The sequence below is a fragment of the Gorilla gorilla genome, chromosome 4, assembly GCF_029281585.2.
Source record: "Gorilla gorilla gorilla isolate KB3781 chromosome 4, NHGRI_mGorGor1-v2.1_pri, whole genome shotgun sequence".
In the NCBI taxonomy this organism is placed as follows: Eukaryota; Metazoa; Chordata; class Mammalia; order Primates; family Hominidae; genus Gorilla; species Gorilla gorilla.
The window spans coordinates 134,916,268-134,930,072 of record NC_073228.2 but is presented as its reverse complement, the minus strand read 5'-3'; the positions used below and the strand labels follow the sequence as shown (position 1 = coordinate 134,930,072).

Sequence of the window (13,805 nt, the reverse complement as noted above, 5' to 3'; positions counted from 1 at the left end):
CTCCTGATACCAAAGCCTGACAGAGATACAAGAAAAAAAGAGAATTTCAGACCAATATCCCTGATGGACATCGATGCAAAAATCCTCAATAGAATACTGGCAAACCTAATCCAGCAGCACATCAAAAAGCTTATCCACCATGATCAAGTTGGCTTCATCCCTGGGATGCAAGGCTGGTTCAACATACACAAATCAATAAACGTAATCCAGCATATAAACAGAACCAAAGACAAAAACCACATGATTATCTCAATAGATGCAGAAAAGGCCTTTGACAAAATTCAACAACCCTTCATGCTAAAAACTCTCAATAAATTAGGTATTGATGGGACATATCTCAAAATAATAAGAGCTATCTATGACAAACCCACAGCCAATATACTGAATGGATAAAAACTGGAAGCATTCCCTTTGAAAACTGGCACAAGACAGGGATGTCCTCTCTCACCACTCTTATTCAACATAGTGTTGGAAGTTCTGGTCAGGGCAATCAGGTAGGAGAAGGAAATAAAGGGTATTCAATTAGGAAAAGAGGAAGTCAAATTGTCCCTGTTTGCAGATGACATGACTGTATATCTAGGAAATCCCATTGTCTCAGCCCAAAATCTCCTTAAGCTGATAGGCAACTTCAGCAAAGTCTCAGGATACAAAATCAATGCGCAAAAATCACAAGAATTCTTATACACCAAGAACAAACAGAGAGCCAAATCATGAGTGAACTCCCATTCACAATTGCTTCAAAGAGAATAAAATACCTAGGAATCCAACTTACAAGGGATATGAAGGACCTCTTTAAAGAGAACTACAAACCACTGCTCAACGAAATAAAAGAGCATACGAACAAATGGAAGAACATTCCATGCTCATGGGTAGGAAGAATCAATATTGTGAAAATGGCCATACTGCCCAAGGCAATTTATACATTCAATGCCATCCCCATCAAGCTACCAATGACTTTCTCCACAGATCTGGAAAAAACTATTTTAAAGTTCATATGGAACCAAAAAAGAGCCCACATTGCCAAGTCAATCCTAAGCCAAAAGAACAAAGCTGGAGGCATCACGCTACCTGACTTCAAACTATACTACAAGGCTACAGTTACCACAACAGCATGGTACTGGTACCAAAACAGAGATAAAGACCAATGGAACAGAAGAGAGCCCTCAGAAATAATGCTGCCTATCTACAGCTATCTGATCTTTGACAAACCTGACAAAAACAGCATGTGGGGAAAGGATTCCCTATTTAATAAATGGTGCTGGGAAAACTGACTAGCCATATGTAGAAAGCTGAAACTGGATCCCTTCCTTACACCTTATACAAAAATTAATTCAAGATGGGTTAAAGACTTAAATGTTAGACATAAAACCATAAAAACCCTAGAAGAAAACCTAGGCAATACCATTCAGGACATAGGCATGGGCAAGGACTTCATGTCTAAAACACCAAAAGCAATGGCAACAAAAGCCAAAATTGACAAATGGGATCTAATTAAAGAGCTTCTGCACAGCAAAAGAAACTGCCATCAGAGTCAACAGGCAACCTACAGAACGGGAGAAAATTTTTGCAATCTATTCATCTGACAAAGGGCTAATATCCAGAATCTACAATGAACTCAAACAAATTTACAAGAAAAAAACAACCCCATCAAAAAGTGGGCAAAGGACATGAACAGACACTTCTCAAAAGAAGACATTTATGCAGCCAAAAGACACGTGAAAAAATGCTCATCATCACTGGCCATCAGAGAAATGCAAATCAAAACCACAATGAGATACCATCTCACAGCAGTTAGAATGGTGATCATTAAAAAGTCAGGAAACAACAGGTGCTGGAGAGGATGTGGAGAAATAGGAACACTTTTACACTGTTGGTGGGAATGTAAACCAGTTCAACCATTGTGGAATTCAGTGTGGCGATTCCTCAGGAATTTAGAACTAGAAATACCATTTGATCCAGCCATCCCATTACTGGGTATATACCCAAAGGATTAGAAAACATCCTGATATGAAGACACATGCACCCGTATGTTTATTGTGGCACTATTCACAACAGCAAAGACTTGGAACCAACCCAAATGTCCAACAATGATAGACTGGATTAAGAAAATGTGGCACATATACACCATGGAATACTATGCAGCCATAAAAAAGGATGAGTTCCTGTCCTTTGTAGGGACATGGATGAAGCTGGAAACCATCATTCTCAGCAAACTATCGCAAGGACAAAAAACCAAACACCGCATGTTCTCACTCATAGGTGGGAATTGAACAAAGAGAACCCGTGGACACAGGAAGGGGACCATCACACACCAGGGCCTGTTGTGGGGTCGGGGGGTGGGGAGGGATAGTATTAGGAGATATACCTAATGTTAAATGACGAGTTACTGGGTGCAGCACACCAACATGGCACATGTATACATATGTAACTAACCTGCACGTTGTGCACACGTACCCTAAAACTTAAAGTATAATAAAAAAAATTCCAATAAAAAAGATATTGTGCTTACTATAAAAAACATAATTGGGTCTTGAATTTTTATCCAGTCTGACAGTCTCTGTCTTTTAATTGTAATAATTAGTACTTTTACATTTAACACAATTGTTGACAAGTTTGGTTTCTATTTGTCCCATCTGCTTTTTATTTCTCTCTTCCTCCTCTTCTGCTACTTTTTGGGTGAATCAAATACTTTTTAGGGTTGCATTTAATATCTCATTTTTATTTGTACCTCTTTATATTATCTTAATAGTCTTGAAGATAGTTTTCAAAAAGAATTTATCATAGAAATTATTTCAAAATTTCTTCTGGATGTTTTCATACCTTTTTTTGGGTGCTGCCACTTTCCTTCTTTTTTTTTGTATGTCAAGCTTGAAACCACATAAAGCATTGTCTGCAACAGAGACTCCAACAAGTTCTCCGTACATCCCCAAATATCATCTCTTTTCAGTTTCAAAATGTGTATTCCCACTAAAGAAAGAAAAGAAGGGCTGACTTTGTGGGGTAGAAATATGGAGGTGGAAACAGAGCAGCAATAAATGAGAAATGGAGACTTTGCTATTTCTTCAGACTTATTTGCTGAGAAAAGTAAACCTTGTCAGCAGTTTCATATAGTGGATTAAAAACAGAAATAACTTCATATAGAGCTGTGCTCAAATGTGGAATTTTCTGCCTTTTAACTAGCTGACTTTGGACAAGTTACTTCACTTCTTTGATCTTTACTTTTCCACCATTTAACAAACATTTATTATTTATTAAGTTGAGACTTGAAATTTACTCTTAAAATAAGAAGAACCTAATCTGTTCACTTATAAGACAAAAAAAGCAAAACAAAAAATACTTAGTGATATAACCTTGTAAGAATCTATTAAGGTTTAATCAAACTATTTTAATTTTTTTCCAAAGTATCAAGCTGAAAATTCAACAAGAAGTTGGGGCCTTTCATCCCATATATTTTTCTTTAAATTTTTTTTATTTCAATAGCTTTGGGTTCATCAATTTTTAATGCTTGTCTATAACTGCAGATTTCAAATTTATGACATTTGTGTATTACTTAGGCTACATGCATGTTGTTGTTAAGAAAGGAAAATACAGTAATTTCTATTATAATTTTTATCTCATTTCTAATAACAGTTCATACATTCGATACACTAAATCATGTCCTGTTTTTATTTTTTTATGGTTGAAGGTATTCAATGATTTGTAAGGCTTTTTTCCAACTTGCTAGAGCACATTTAAAAAATGTGAATCCCAGAGGGCATGCTATTGAATTTCTCAGCAGAAGTCATTGTTTTGTAATACGTTCTTTAGGAGATTATTCTTCAGGGATCAGGATGTGCCCATCTCATAGCAGTTCTGCTGTAGATAATAATGTTCTGATAAGACTGTATGTAGATCCCTCTAAAGATCTGTTTTTAGATTTTTTTTTACCAGGAAGGATATAATTTTTCTCTCTAGGTCAGCCAAAGCACTGACTGTTTTGGGAAAACTTATGTCCCTTGTTAAGCATGGAAAGCATTACTATTTATGTTAGAGATTGGTGACATTGGTGTACTTCATGAAAGCTCTATGAAACAATCAAGACAAATGCAGAGAATGACTTTTCTTCTTTACCTTAAGTAGTGTTATTCTGCTTTCTTTGTTTTACATGTATAACAAAATGTAAAAATAATTATCCATCAAGTGATATATTAATGTATTTCCCCTCAAAAGGAAAAGTTTTGTATGTGAGAGTTATGCATAAAAAATAATTTAAATGGAAATTTTACTAAAACCCCCAAAGTGAGGATGACTGGGACCATGGGATAACTTCATAGTAATAAAGACCCTTCTTTGGAAATGCCTCTTCACAGAGAACAATAGGCATGTGATACTAATGGGTATAAGGGGACTGCAGAATCATGAACTTTTTGCCAGATCCTTCTAATTTCTAAGCTATTCCTTCATTGGAAGTCTTTGAAAGTAAATTAAGTCACCTTGGTCACTAGCTCTGGGAATTGTTATCCCAGATATGAATAAAAAGCAATACAACCTCTGAAACCTTGCTGTCTCTTGGGGCCTGTTTCCTCATCTTTCTAAATAAGAAGGAATAATAAACTACTTTAAGTTATAATGATATTGTAGAAATAAATATTTATAAAGTGCTTTGATGGAGAACAAAGGAAGATGATATGAAATGCCAACTACTGGTATTATTTAATTACATTCAGCACCTAAATCAGAAAGATTAAATAATGGTTGGCATAACAACTATTCTGCTTCACCTCAGTAAATAATTTTTGTGAAGTGTTGATTAGTATGTTCTTAATTCATATGAATTTAGCTATTACAGTCTGCTCTTGAACAATGGCGGATGGAGGGGAGGGTTATGGGTGCTAACTCCCACACAGTTGAAAATCTGCGTATAACTTTTGACTCCCCCAAAACTTAACTACTAATAGCCTACTGTTGACTAGCAGTTTTACCAACAACAGAAACAGTCAATTAACACATATTTTTATGTTACATGTATTATATACTGTATTCTTAGAATAAAGTAAACTAGAGAAAAGAAAATCATAGAGAAGATAAAAATACATTTCCAGTACTATACTGCTTTTATTGATCCCATAAGTTTATGTCATCTGCTTACAAGTTGACTCCTTTGTCTGAAATGGTGGGCAACTGCAGCTGCAGACCTCAATCTACAATACACATCAAGTGATTCAACCTTTTCTTGTAATGTCATGACTTTTCTCTGTTTCTTGGGACCACTTCCAGCATCACTAGTAGCACTTTGTATGGGTTTGATGGTGTTATTCAACGTTTATAGTATTGCACTAAACATGATGAAAAATATGTGAGAACCACAAGAGATCGCTTTTTACTGTGACAGCAATTTACCAGAGAGACAAACTGCTCATTTGGAGATATCAGTGTCACACTGCACTTTAAGCGGATCCTCACGACACTTGAACTCACCGTAGCAGCAACTGAAGATGGCTACAAAATTATGACAGTAGTATATGTAGTATGTACTATAGTTAATTTTATGCAGTTATGATTGAATACTGCAGCTTTACATTTGTTTACATTTCTCACTACAACGAATGGGGCCATGTATGGTATGTAAATGTTTCTGTGCATTAGTTTTGATACATTTTAACTTTCTGTAATACATTTGTATATATTTTATGGTAGTAAATGATAAAATAGACTACTATTTACATATATTTTATGCATTCACAACATAGTTAACTTTTTTTTGATACTTTTGACTACATGGTTCATCTGCAAGTTTTTTCAAATTGTCACACATCTCCAAAAATTTTTCCAATATATTTATTTTAAAAATTCATGCATAAGTGGACCCATGCAGTTCAAATCCCTGTTGTTCAAGGGTCAGCTGTAATGGTTTCATTTGCTTGGATAGAAAACAAAGCTCTTTACAAAGCTACATAAAGTCATGACTTGAAGGATTGCTACAAATGTTTTTGAGTTCTGTTTCCCAAAGAGATTCTTAGTTCAAATTAATGGTATATTTGTATCTTCATGCCACTACAACTATTTTAAGCAGAAAGTAGGTTTAAAGCTAAACCTATTTTCATTTCTTGTATTTTAGAATTTAGTTTATACATTAAATTTAAAGCATTTGAACTTGCTAAAATGAAGTAAATTAATTTTACAGCTATATCATTATTATTTTTAAGTCCATCCATTCAGTCTTCTGAGTGGGTTAATGATATAAATGTAATCTAGTAGCATGAATAAGATTGGACAATCCCCACAAAGAAGATTGAGCAAAAAGTTGATGATGCCTGATCACTAAAATTCCAGAGAGCGTTAGACTACTAAATTTAAAAATTTTCAATAAGTATTAAAAATAAAAATAAAATGATTTATTAATAAAGTATTATTTATTTTAAAATTATTTACTTAATTGATTATTTTAAAAACTGTGGAAGTAATAAGTATTTATTTTATCATACACAAACATTGCAGGAGCACACAGAATAGGAAGCAAACATTCCCTATCCCACATAGTAAATATGCTTGAACATGAATGTTGGCACTCGGTATGTATAATTCTGTAGGAAACAGCTTGAGGCAGAGATAGCTGGCTGTTCCTAATATTTTTCCCCCTTTTCTACTCTTTTAGAACTTTTAGTGGGGCATATAGTTGTCCAGAATGAAGACTTCATTTCCCAGCCTGCTTTGTATCTTTTTATGGCCACATAACTAAATTATGGACAGTGGATTGCTAACGGAAGTATTTTGTACCAATTTCAAGAAATTTTTTTTTCAGAGACAAATGGCACGTGCACTCTGCTCCTCTTTTCTTCATTTGTTCCTCTGTCCTGCTGCCTGAAATGTGAGTAGTTCCTTGGACCATAAGCATGAGAGTTGTATCTTAGGGAAGAGCTGATAATGACCTAGATCTTTCAGGACATCATGGGCCAGAACCACCAGGGCAGTCTTGGCTTTCTTACCTCCAGACCAGTAGATGAGAAAGACAGAAAGTTCTGTATTGTTTAAATCACACATTCTACTTTTTCCACATTTGCAACCCATTCTAATCTTCACTCATGGAGAGTTCTGAAAGTTTTGGATGTATGCAAATATAATTTAAATTTTTGACAGGTGCTTCCAAATTTTCCTTACAAAAATTATTTTACTTCATACTTTACTAAGAGGTCTATGCAAATGCTTTCCCCTCATGAGCTATTATCAGGATTTTAAATATTTTCTGAATAGGTTATTAATGTACTCTCTTTTTCAGTTTCTGCCCCTTTCATTTTATTTTCTTATCTTGCCCTACATTTTTATCATTGTTTCTCTCTCTAGATTCTCTAATTTTTTTTTCTACCTGTGTTGTAACTTTTTTGTCTGTAGCCTCTTTCTTAGCTTTCTCTTTTCTCCAAAGGGCAGATTGGAGTATTATTTTTTCTCTTCCTGAGGATACGCCACCTTGGATCTACTCCCTGGGGCTGGTTCCAGGGGTCTTAAAATCTGAAAAGGGTTCAATCATACTTAGTAGATGTATTCTTGATGAACTGTGAACCACCACTATTGCGACATGTATGTATATCTTCCAAATTTCCAAAATTCAGATTGCTTATGAAAAATGCATACACACAAAATGATTTAAAAAAATAGCAGTCTAGAGCTTGTTACCACCAATTTGTACAAAGCAGGCCTTCGTGAGACTTATGAAATCATTCTACTTTTAAAAGAGAGTATTATATACAACTATTTTCTCTATTAATAAATGTGAGTCTTCCATTGCTTGTTATAGTGAAGGAGACTTTCTTTTTTCTTTTCTTTTTTTTTCTGTTCCTTCCAGAGCAGGGCTAACTCTTAGGCAGTGTGCCAGAGTCAGCCTAAGGAGAATTTTGACTGCTTTCTTTCCCCTGCTCTTCCTAGCAGTAATTCTCCATGTGACATTGTTAGTGTCTAACTCTCTCCAACAATCCCAAGCTGTCATACCCACAACCTTACTTAAAGAACAGTCCATATACATTTTCTTACCCACAGGTCACCTTCGTTTGTCTGCTTAAACTTGACATACTGGCCACAGCTGGTTTCTCCAAGGTTTACATCTGATCCTAAGGCAGCCATCTGGACTTGCCATGGTTACTGAGGCAAGCAGGTTCAAGGGCTTGATAAAAGGAGTCATGTAAGGATTACTCAATTGCACTTTAAAAGTCTGAATGGCACACACTCATAGACACACACATGCATTTAAGGGGCTGGGTAAAGGGAACTCCCAGAAGGAAAGGAATAAGGATGCCTCATGTCATAGCAAGAAGGAAACTGGAGAGAGGATATTAACCATGGCAGGGGAAGTAGACACAGTATAGGGGAAACAGACAGGAGATAAGCTGCCACAGATGTGCCATAGTGGAAGTACTAAGCAGAGGATGAGAATGGATGGATAAGACACTACAACTTCTGTGATCTTAAAAAAAATTTCAGTTTTCCAACAGTCCAGCTGTGTACCCTTTGAAAATGTTTTCTGTCTCATCTTCTTTCTCTTGTCCTTAAAATAAATCATACCTATTCAGGTAAATTCACGTATCTCTGTCATCGTAATTGGAAAGAGCCTAACATATTTTTAATGTCCTTGTTTGCATCTTATTAAGCTTGTTACAGAATATATTTCTAGTTTTTTCTGTTGGACTGTGCTCTTGCTCCATCAGGAAACAGTTTCATATTCCTCAGATTCGAGGTAATGATCCTGTCTCCTCAATTCTGTGGTCTTCCTAAAGGACTGTGCTAGGAGAAGAACAAGCAAAAATTAGACACCAAATTGTTTTAAGGCTTGGTAGTTACTTGTTTATTGTGTCACTGGTCTTTATTTAGTTGTTCTAGACATTCTGCCTACTCTCACACAATTTTTATTTTTCTCTTTATGGATCATTCTCATTGGCTTATAAACATATTATTCCTCACATCTGAATAAAACTCTTTTCTTGATTTCACTTTCCCTGTTACTGCCACACCATTTCTTTGCTTTTCTTGGCAAATTGAAAGCATTGCCTATTTTTATTCTTTCCAGTTCTCCTTCCATTCTCCCTTAATCTTACTACAATCCAGGTTTTCTTGTTTCCATCACTCCACTAAAACTGATCTCAATAAAGGCATCCGTAACTTCCACATTGCTAAATCCTGTGGTTAATTTTCACTCTGTATTTTATTTGACTTAGCAGCATCACATGACGCAGTTAATTCACCTGGCTTCTGCAAACACTTGATTTTCCTCCTTCATTTCCTGCTTACTCAAATTTTCTGCTTTCTCCCCTTCTTTGCAATCTTTTAATCATGGGAAAGTTCTGTTCTTAGTTCTCTTTTCGGCCAAGGAGAGCATAGAGTTGTTGTGTTGCGCAAATGCCATGTCAACAATTCAGTTCCCATTAGATTATTCTTTTAATCCAAACAGTGCAGAAGAATGGAAAGTGAGCTCCCCACCCTGGGCCCTTGGTCCCACTTTGTAGTCTTAAAGTGTGGATGTTCTAACAGAAATTTACCATAAATTAATGGATACAAGCCAATACTTGCTGTGCTGTCAAGGTCATCTGTGGATATGCACAGAGCAGCAACATATTTGAGTTGCTCGATGTGCTTGTTTGCAGCTGGGCTTGCTCTACCTTCTTGTTCCAGCTCTTATACTGGAAACAAGAGTCCTTTTCAGGGTCTATTTAGTGCCATGTTTTCCTCATTTTTGTGTTTTGGAGGTGATTTTACTGTTTAAAGTGGCCCCAAGCATAGTGGTAGAGTGTGGCCTAGTGTTCCCAGTCATAGGAAGTCTCTGATGTGCCTTGTGGAGAAAATAGATGCATTAGATAAACTTAGTTCAGGCATGAGTTCCACTCCTGTTGGCCATGAGTTCAGTGTTAATGAGTCAACAACGTATATTCAATAAGGTGCTTTAAACAGAAACACATGTAAAAGAAGGCTGTATATTGACCAGTGAGTTGATAAAATGGTGGTGACCAGACACTAGCAGAAATCTAGCCCTAGGGGCGATTTATTCAGTATTTCTGCTAGGAGCAATGATTTAATATTTGCCAATTCAATGTTTCTGGAGACTTTACAGATCATAAGTACTGAGAATGAGAATCAATTGTATTTGCAAATTTGATAGTAACAAATTGACTTCTAAGATGTCTAATAATTTATACTCTAATCAACAATATATGAATGGCTATTTGTTTATTCCTTCACTAACAGTGTGTATTAGAAAATGTTAAGTCTTTGTCAGATAGGTTAAAAGGTGTATTACTCTTATTTTAATTTATATATCTTTAATTATGCATATTTATACATATGCATGCGTGTGCACGCACGTGTGTGTGTGAAAGACAGACAGAGAGAGAGTGAGAGAGAGAGAGAGAAAGGTTTGCTCATATCTTTCACCCATGTTAAAAATTGGGTCCTTGGTGTTTTTCGTTATAGATTTATGAAATCGCTTTATATATTGAAGAAATGTATCCTTTACTATATTGGTTGAAGATTTTTTTCTCAATATGTCATTTGTCTTTCAACTTTGATTAAGTTTTTTTTGAACATTAAAAACTCTTTATAACACTATATGAAAAGTTTTGAGATACAGCTGGAGATTATGGCAAACAGGAGGCAGGACTAGATTGCAGCCACTTGAACGGACAAAACAGTGTGTGGAGGCTCACATCATGAACTTTTGCTTCAGAACGATTGCAGGAATACGTTAGGAAAGCCAAGAGAACCTACAGAGCCTCTGAAGGAAGCCGACTGCTCCTAAAGGACCCAGGAAACACCCCAAATACTGTGAGTGCCCAAACTGTGGAAGTGGGAAAGGGAGATCGTCTGCCCCCAAACACACACCCCCACTGGGAACCCTGAAGGTCTAGATTACAGGAGAAGATTCTTACCTTACTTGGAGCTGGGTCAGTTTAGAGAACTGAGAGAAATACAGGGGTACAGGAAGCAGCAGGAAAATCCCTGCGGGCTTGCTGGATCCCCTAGAAGGCCCTTTCTGCCTCGCCTCACAGGTGTCCTTGAGGAGGGCTGACAGAGGCCCTGGGAAAAGGCCACAGGGAGAAGGAAACCTCCAGCTGAACTTTGTAACAATTTGAACCAATTGAGAAGTCTCCTGGCCAGAACTCTGGGGAGGGGGTGAATCTGGTGTACAGACTCCACAGGCAGGGGAAGAAGGAATGCCCTACTTACTTTTGCAGCTGGGAGGTGTGTAGCCTGGGGTAACTTCCTGTTTGCCCACTACCTGGAAACAGACTTGGTGCTTTTGTGGGGGTGGGCATGGTGGGAGTGAGACTGGCCCTTTGGGTTGCTTGGGAGCTGGGTTGGGTGAGGCCTGTGACTGCCAGCTTTTCCCCCACTTCCCTGACAACCTGCATGACACTGCAGAGGCAGTCATAATCCTCCTAAGAACATAACTCTATTGACCTAGGAACCACACCTCCATCCTCCACAGCAACTGCAGCAAGACCCACCCAAGTAGAGTCTGAGCTCAGACACGCCTAGTCCTGGCGCCACCTAATGGTCCTTCCCTCACCACCCTGGTAATTGAAGACAAAGGGCATATGCTCTTGGGAGTTCTAGGGCCCTGCCCACTGCCCCTTTCTCCCGTACTACCACAGCTGATGCTCTCTTGAAAGTGCCACCTCCTGGCAGGAGGCCAACCAGCACAAAAATAGTCCACTAATCAAAACTAAGGACCCTCACAGAGTCCATTATACCCCCTGCCACATCCACCTGGAGCAAGTGCCAGGATCCATGGCTGAGAGACCCACAGGTGTTTCACATCACAGGACTCTGTGCAGACAACCTCCAGTACCAGCCCAGAGCCTGGTAGACTTGCTGGGAGGCTAGATCCAGTAGAGAGATAACAATCTCTACAGCTTGGCTCTCAGGAAGCCACATCTCTAGGAAAAGGGGAAGAGCACTACATCAAGGAAACACCCTGTGGGACGAAAGGAACCTTGAGCCCTAGACCTTCCCCCTGACAAAGCCTCCCCAAATGAGAAGGAGCCAGAAAATCAGCTCTGGTAATATGAAAAAACAGGGTTCTTTACCACCACCCAAAAATGACACTAGCTTACCAGCAATGGATCCAAACCAAGAAGAAATCCCTGCTCTACCTGAAAAAAAATTCAGAAGGTTAGTTATTAAGCAAATCAGGAAGGCACCAGAGAAAGGGGAAGCCCAATGTAAGGAAATCCATAAAATGATACAAGAAGTGAAGGGAGAAATAGTCAATGAAATAGATAGCATAAATAAAAAACAATCAAAATTTCAGGAAACAATGGACGCACTTACAGAAATGCAAAATGCTCTGGAAAGTCTCAGCAATAGAAATGAATAAGCAGAAGAAAGAACTTCAGAGCTTGAAGACAAGGTTTTCAAAGTAACCCAATTCAACAAAGACAAAGGAAAAAGAATAAGAAAATATGAACAAGACCTCCAAGAAATCTGGGAATATTTTAAATGACCAAACCTAAGAATAATCAGTGTTCCTGAGAAAGATGAGAAATCTAAAAGTTTGGAAAATACATTCGGGGAATAATTGAGGAAAGTTTCCCTGGCCTAGTTAGAGAACTAGACATCCAAATACAGGAAGCTCAACACCTGGAAATTCATCACAAAAAGATCATCACCTAGGCACATTGTCGTCAGGTTATCTAAAGGTAAGATGAAAAAAAGAATCTTAAGAGCTGTCAGGCAAAAACACCCAATAACCTATAAAGGAAAACCTATCAGTTTAACAGCAGATTTCTCAGCAGAAACCTTACTAGCTAGAAGGAATTGGGGCCCTATCTTCAGCCTCCTCAAACGAAACAATTCTCAGCCAAGAATTTTGTACCAAGTGAAACTAAACTTCATAAACGAAGGAAAGATATAGTCTTTCTCAGACAAACAAATGCTGAGAGAATTCGCCACTACCAAGCCAGCACTACAAGAACTCCTAAAAGGAACTCTAAATCTTAAAACAAATCCTGGAAACACGCCAAAACAGATCTTCTTTAAAGCATAAATCTCACAGGACCTATAAAACAAAAATACAATTAATAAAACCCCCCAAAAACAAGAAACCAAGGTATATGGGCAACAAATAGCATGATGAATGGAACGGTACTTCACATCTCAATACCAATGTTGAATGTAAATGGCCTGAATGCTCCACTTAAAAGACACAGATTGCAGAATGGAAAAGAATTCACCAACCAACCATCTGCTTCCTCCAAGAGACACATCTAACACATAAGGACTCACATAAACTTAAGATAAAGGGATGGAAAAAGACATTCCATGCAAATGGACACCAAAAACTAGCAGGAGTAGCTATTCTTTTATCAGACAAAACAAAGTTTAAAGCAACAACAGTTAAAAAAGACAAAGGGTCATTATGTAATGATAAAAGGCCTTGTCCAACAGGAAAATATCACAACCCTTAATATATATGCACCTAACACTGGCACTCCCAAATGTATAAAACAATTAATAATAGACCTAAAAATGAGATAGACGGCAACACAATAATAGTGGGGGACTTCAATACTACACTGACACCACTAGACAGGTCATCAGGACACAAAGTCAACAAAGAAACAGTGGATTTAAACTATACCCTGGAATAAATGGACTTAACAGATATTTACAGAACATTCTACTGAACAACTGCAGAATATACATTCTATTCAACAGCACATGGAACTTTCTCCAAGGTAGATCATATGAGAGGCCGCAAAACAAGCCTCAATAAATTTGAGAAAATTAAAATTATATCAAGCACTCTGTCAGACCACAGTGGAATAAAACTGAGAATCAACTAC

The 13,805-nt window shown here is 37.4% G+C and overlaps 1 long non-coding RNA gene across 3 annotated transcripts in view; it reads right to left on the bottom strand.

Annotated features, from left to right (window-relative positions):
* The window catches only part of LOC109026894 (uncharacterized), a 124,117-nt gene extending 112,791 nt beyond the window's left edge, over positions 1 to 11,326 (bottom strand). For 2 of the 3 annotated variants that reach the window (XR_010133936.1, XR_002005947.3), the window contains exons 1-3: positions 10,887 to 11,011; positions 8,005 to 8,134; positions 2,821 to 2,967 (exon numbers count right to left, since the gene is read on the bottom strand). This is a non-coding gene — a long non-coding RNA (uncharacterized lncRNA). Of the gene's footprint in view, positions 1 to 2,820; positions 2,968 to 8,004; positions 8,135 to 10,886; positions 11,012 to 11,184 lie in introns of those variants that run through there. The other variant, XR_008679688.2, reaches the window with a different exon arrangement.
* Positions 11,327 to 13,805: the final 2,479 nt, after the last annotated feature.